Source organism: Pseudopipra pipra, chromosome 17 (assembly GCF_036250125.1).
Source record: "Pseudopipra pipra isolate bDixPip1 chromosome 17, bDixPip1.hap1, whole genome shotgun sequence".
NCBI classification, from domain to species: Eukaryota; Metazoa; Chordata; class Aves; order Passeriformes; family Pipridae; genus Pseudopipra; species Pseudopipra pipra.
In genome coordinates, this window is record NC_087565.1 from 1021760 (window position 1) to 1028521 (window position 6762).

Consider the following 6762-nt stretch of genomic DNA (forward strand, 5'->3'; position numbering starts at 1 on the left):
CTTAATGTTGGATTGCAGAGAAAGCTGCCTTTTTTTCTCCTTTGGCTCTTGCAGTCCCAAAAGACAAGGACCTTGTAGTCCCAGCACTGTGTTCATAAACAGGCTCTAAGTCCTGGACATATCATGACCCCAGGCTGCTTGGAAGAAGAAAAATGGAAATAACAGAAGAAAAGTTGCTCTTGACTCATGACATGGTGACTGGTACCAGTGAGCAGGGAGTCCTGACCCCAGGGGGAGTTCAGAAGTGCTCAGGGGACACCCCTGATCTCACAGGTGTTTGTTCCATGGATCCTGGTTCTTTGCATTGTTAAATAAAACACTGTGAGTGACTCCCCAGGGGGTGAGGCAGGGCAGCCTCTCACACTGGGCAGCTGCTGAGGGCAGAGAGCACTTGCACATGGAGTCAGTCAGGGATGGACACACTGGGATAGTCAGCCAGCTGAGAATTCTGGTTACTCTAAGTAGTTTGGACAGTTATTTTCAGGAATGACTCAAACAATTAAGGTAAAAACCTTGCACTATTTTTTCTTAATGAAGAACATACTGGTTTGGGGTTTTAGGCCCTGGCTAGGAACCTTCTTTTCTCCTCTTCAAGGCTGGGTACAGCAGAGCCTCCACTGACCTCACCAGCAGGTGTCTGCACATCATCTTCCACTTTTGGCAGTTCTTAGGCTTAATTTCAGCCTCTACCTGCAAAAATTACTTTTTTCTCCCTGGGAGAATGCAATGAGGTTGAAAAAAATATCCAGAAAAATAAATTTCCTTTGTTGGAGTGGAGAAGCCAGCAGAAAGGAAGTCCCACACTGAAACCACCAAACTCCTGCAGGATTTGAGGGAGTGGGATTAGCTGAGCAGTTCCTGTGGGTGTGTGTTTTCCCTGTGCTCCCCTAAGAGCTGACTGACTCCCAGCATGTGCTGGTGGGGAGCGGAGGGGGAGATGTGACTGACTGTGCCTCCACAATGCTCCTCATTGTCTTTTCTTCTCTTACAGCTGTTTTTGTGAGTGTGGGTTTTGAGGGACTCTGTGTGTGGGTTCTGTGTGCGAGGAGATTGCAAGGATTTAAAGGGCTGCATTTAGGGAAAAGCTAAACTCAGCCTCCATGTTTCCATGCTTTGGATTACACACCTAGATGCTTGCCCACTCACTTTGTGTTGGCTACAGTTTTGCACAGCCAAAAACTCACATGGGAGTGCTCAGACCGTCCACATGTGCAAACTGCAGGATTAGCCACCTAACAATTGGTCCAAAAACACAGAATTGGCAATTTACAGACTCAGCCAAAATAATAGATCACATTCCCTGGTGGAGGAACTTGGCACTGCCTTGCTGAAGTCGTAGGAGCTTTGCAGATTTACACCAGCTGAGGATTTGGGCATAGGTGTTTCCTGAGTGAGAAAAATCCAAAGGGAAAGAACTGCTGTGATCAGTTTATTTTTACAGAGCGGAGTCTACAGAAAGTGGCCACTTTGCCAGAGAAGCTGGGATCACCTCATGGCTGTTTGTGCACGAGCAATAACTCCTTCAGGGGATTCACAGAGTTGTGCTGTGACAAAGTTCTCCCATTCCTGCCAAGAAACAGGAATCACTGCAGTTTAATGTCTTTTTTTCCTTTTCCTAAACAGCAGTACAGATGGCAGTTTTGTACTTGGAAACTTCAGGCCCCTACTGTCACCCTGCTAATTACAACTGCATTCCCAGTTGTGGTAAATGGCCACGTCCCTCATAACTGCACCTGAAGGTACTTGTAGCCTGGTGTCTTCCCTTCCCTCACCATTCCTGCCTTGCTCCCATAACTTGTAGATACAGGATGGGTCGTTGGGCTGGAGATGATTTAGCAGGACCCACAATCCCTGGAGTCTGAGACCACTTTACATGTGCCCATAATGGGTCTGTTCCTCATTGCTTTGTTCCACTGGGTGTGTCATGTGCCATTTTCCCTTAATGAGGAGCGAGTTTATTCACCCTTGCTGGGTTTTGGAAGATCAAACCACATGAGGTGACAAGATTACAAACACTTTGCTGGAGGGCTGGAAATACTCTGGAATGGGATGAGAGGTTTAACATGTTCACAGAGCCACAACTTGCCAGTGAGTGGAAGGTGGTATCGTTCCAGAGAACAGAGGAAACCAGAACTGGGCAAGACTGAGATGTGTAAGTTACAGGAAATATTAAAATGCAACAAAATCTGCTCTGACACCCAAGCCTCAAATAATGCTTCTAGGGATGGATTAATTATCCAGGCAGAAATCCTCACCCACCCAAGCTTGCTGCCTGCACTCTGCCAAGCCCAGCCCAGCACTGCAGATGCACAACCACCCCTTAAACATTGCAGTGGTAATCACACAGCTCTCACAGCTACTACAGGGCATTGAATGGGATGTTGCAATGGGAACACCACTGCAAATCCCTTTAAATCACTGTAAAACACTGGTTTGGCAGGAGGTAATGAAGAACCGTGTGCCAGGAGCTCCTGAGAATGTGGACAAGAGAACTGACTGTGTGGGAAGATGAGCAGCCCTGAAGATCCCAGAGCAGAGGGAGCAGAAAGCAAGTCAGCTTCATGAGACAGCAAACAGGATGTCCTTGGAGAAAGGCTGCAAGGAGAGGCATGTATTTGCACTCCATTGCTTGGAATGTTACAACCCCAGCTTCTCTTGAGGGTCCCTTTCTGAAAATTCTTCTTATCCAATAAGGAATATTAGGAAAAAATCCCCAGTTTCCCTCTATTTGTGTATCTCACTTCAAACACACAATCTTTTTATATGTAAGGTTAATCCATTCCCTTTTTTTGGAGTCGAGATGGGATTTTCTTTGAGGTCCAGGAAGGTACCACGTGTAGTCCTTTCCTTCTCCTGCACCATGGGCAGATCTCATCTTCTTAGGACAGCCTGTTTTGGCCATTTAACCTAAAAATTGATGGCTATTCAGAAGATATCAGTGAGAGCTCTCACTTTTTCCTGGTCTCTTCCTGTGGCATGTTAATGGCTCTTACTGAAGGTCCTGCTACCGGGTGTTGAGAAGTTGTTGAGTACTGGAGATACAGGTGCACTGGAGATACAGGTGGTGGAATAAAAATGTGCCTCTGTCTAATGCTTTCTCATCGTGCCATATAACACAAACTTGGATCCAGGGTCCCCAGAGCCTGTGGCCCAGGTTTTTTAGGTCTAGCCTTGATCTGATCTCAGATAAGGAGACCTGAAAAAAATTACATGCACAGAGGCAAAGTTGCAGAACTGGGCTCTAAGTGGAATTAAAAATGGATCGAGCAATAGTATATAATATTGAGATAGCATTTAAGCATCAGTGACAGTATTTTAGGGATATTTGTTGGCAAAACTTATATGTGACTACAAAAAAGGAAGCATAGGCACAGTCAACCACCTTAGTGCCACTATTTAATGAAGGGGATTGGCAATTAGGCAGAGCTGGATGGCATAAAATCAGAGCAGGGGAGGATGGAAGGAAGAGGTGATGCCTGTTAGCCAGATATAAAGAGGACACCAAAAAAGAAGAGATCATGAGGGTATCTAGGCAGCTGCAGAAAACCATCCTGCAGAGCAGTGTTTGTGTGAAGAGCAGGGAAAGTGCCTGTGTGTGTAGGAGTGCATGGATGGATGAATCATTTCCAGCAGCAGATCCTTGAGCAGCAGCCCCAACGTGGCCCTGGGACCCACAGCTCAGGACTGTGGGACTGGATTTACTGATGGCTCCCAGGGATGAGCTCACACAGCAGGGTTAGTGGGAGCACTGATAAAATCAGTCTCCTTAATCATTTTCCTGAACCCGGGCACCCATTTCCCTGTGACTTATAAGCACTTAATATCTTTGAATGCACTGACAAATGGGTTGAAATTGGGTAACACGTCCATGAGCTACTAGGGAGGAGTGGATAACATTCTATTATTTTTTTAAAAAACTGTCAATTTTTTAATTGCACTTCTCTGGTAAATTATTATGAGCGAGTTGAAGCTGATGGAGCTCCCTCCCAGTTGCACAGCTCAGTGCCTCGTGGTCCTGGAGAGCTGGGTTACCCTCACCACCTCTGTGGGCCATGCTCTAACTGGTGGGGGTACAACCTCTTCCATCCTTAACACAAAGGCAATTAGAAGACTCTGGAAGGTTTTTATTACTTGCTATAGTTGGAACATTGCAGATGTGTTAAAGTACTGATACAATTTTACTGACGTTAATTATGTTTTCAGGCATTTCTCTGCTTCCTACTTTTCAGCAAGGGCCAAGAGAAGCATCAAAGAACTGCCCCAGTGGTGACTGGCCCCGTCACATCCCCACCTGCAGCAGTCAGGAAGTCCTGCTGAAAAACTCCATTTTCCTTCGGGAGAAAAACTTGTATTTCCAGGCTCGAGTACTTTGTGTAAAATCGGGATGTCTAAACGGAATTGCTGAACATTTTAAGCCAAGTTTTTCAGTGGGTTTTTACATTCAGCTTCAACAAGCCAAAGAATCAAGGCCAATGCAATCTTATGTCCTGAGGGATGACCAAGAAAAATGTTTCTAGAAGCTTCTAAAAAATACACTTAGCACTGTGACTGAACCCTGAAGAAATTAACCTCAGAAAAGACTGAAAATTAGAGCTCCCTATAGATTTGCCTGCTAATTATTCTATGAAATTGAATGGGGAATCTTAAATAGCCTTTAGACTTAAATATACATTTTCAGATCCATTATAATTACTTCTCATCTACATGAAAGTAATACCCTAAATAGACAGTGCTGAACAATTGTAAAGGACAGTAAAGTCCCTGTCCAGAGACACTTAGAATTAGTGCAAATATCAGAGGGAAGAAGGGGGTAAAAATAAGCAAAAAAAAAGAGCATTACTATGGCAGGCAGATGGCCGAGCTGGGCAGAAAGGGATTTCTCTGCCTGCAAAATATTTGAGAATTTTAAAATGTTCCCAACCCACACTCAGATGAAGCCAAATCTTTTCAATGTGTTTTGCTGAAACTATTAAAAAAAAAAAAAAGCAAATAACTAAACATTTTGGTTTTCAGCAACATCAAAAATTAATCCCCAAACTGAAAGAATAATTTGAAAACACTGGAAATAGCCAGAAGCTGGATGTTTTCTGCTTTGGGGTTTGTTTGTTTTTAAGCAACTGGAAAGCTTCTCTCAAAAGAGTGGAAAAAGTAAAAATTACTTTTTTTAGGTTGGTTTTTTTTTTTTTTACTTTGTAAAATATTTTGTGGGGAAATACTTGTGATTTACTGCTCCCTGTGCTTTGGAGTTGGACTGTCAGAGCAGTCCCAGGGCTCTGAGCTGTGTGAGGGCCACGGCTCAGATGTCACAGTTCCCCACCCTTTGGCAGGGCAGTGAGATGGGACATCTGGGACTCGGGGAGATGAACTTCTCCTGACTCGTGTGGCCAGGGCGAGGTGGGCTCCTGGCAGCACTGCCCCTTGGCACGCAGAGCCCCTGCACAGCGAGCCCAGCAGTGCTGGCACAGCCCCAGGGCAGGGCAGTTTGCTCAGCTGGGGCTCAGCACTTCCCTGGAGGGTTTCAGGACACAATCCCAACACTCTGTTCATCCCCACAGGCTGCAGCAGCTGTTCTGCACTCCTGGGGCCCCATCCCCTGCAGGAAGGTGCAGAGGAACCTTTCAGCAGAATAAAACAACTGAAAGAGCTCCTGGGAGCAGAATGTGGGTGCTGCTGCTGCTACCTGCTCCCAAAGGTAACAGTCAGCTCTCTGCTGCCTTGGCAGATCTCCTCTGGCTGTACCCAGGTCTCCAGGTCTCCACTGTTCATCAGCAACTCTGCAAGCTCCAGACCAACTCAGTGCAACGTCCTGTGCTTAAAACTAACTCTGCAGCTCCACGCCAAGTTTTGAGCAGAGGAGTAGAATAATTACAATTTCAGTTTTTCATCTAACTGTGGTCAGCCATCTGCCCTGCCTGCATCAAGAAAAGCCTCCTTTTGTTTCTGCAGGTGCACTGAGGAGAGGCCATGTGCCTTTTCACACTCGTGTGGGGAAGAGCTGAGCTCTGTGTCTTTGCAGCAGGCACAAAGGCAAGCAAGGACAGGTCTGTAACAAGCAGGGGCACAGGGAATTAGACACCCAAAAAAAGCAGAGCTGGTGTATTTGTCTTCTACATCAGGCAGTGGACTTCACACACAACAAAGAGCTGCCCACGACATAACTCCTGCTGGCAAGGAATATTTCTCCCATTCCCATTCCTGCATCGTTTTCACTCAAATGAATTGCTGTTAAGCTCTGCCTAAAACCTATGAAAATGGCCAGAGGCACTTCATTGACAGCTATAGTAATTCTATAGGATTATTGAACCGTCCTCAAGAATTTTAAAGAGAAATGTAGTCACCAGGAGAGATGAATAGAGCAGCTCAATGTACAAAATAATATGTATTCAAGTCCACTGCTGAAAGCTCCCCCCAGCCCATGAGGGGCACTTGTAACAGCCACAGAGAATCCAACTGCCTTCAATATTTGGGGAGAAGGAAACAATCCATTCACTTATTAATTTTTAGAAAATGTTATGGCATTTGTACACGGCAATATTGGTTTGGCTGCTGCAGATCTTGCACAGACTGACTCCTCTGTTTAACTTTCTATATTCTAAATAGGTCCCATTGACTTTCATGAGCCTGCTTGTAAGTAAAGATAACTTAGAGGATCAAAGCCCTATAAACTGTGTCATTAAATTTTAAGAAGTCAAAAGCTGCACGTTCCCTTCCCAGGCTGCACCAGCATCTCCCATGAGTGCTAATGAGACCAGTTCTCATGCC

General features: G+C 45.4%; 1 long non-coding RNA gene across 1 annotated transcript; it reads left to right on the plus strand.

The window, feature by feature from the left end:
* The first annotated feature begins 305 nt into the window (after positions 1-305).
* Positions 306-2710, plus strand: LOC135423409 (uncharacterized). Its single transcript, XR_010434813.1, has 4 exons — positions 306-504; positions 1624-1739; positions 2074-2152; positions 2441-2710. It is a non-coding gene; the product is annotated as an uncharacterized LOC135423409 (long non-coding RNA).
* The last annotated feature ends 4052 nt before the right edge of the window (positions 2711-6762 follow it).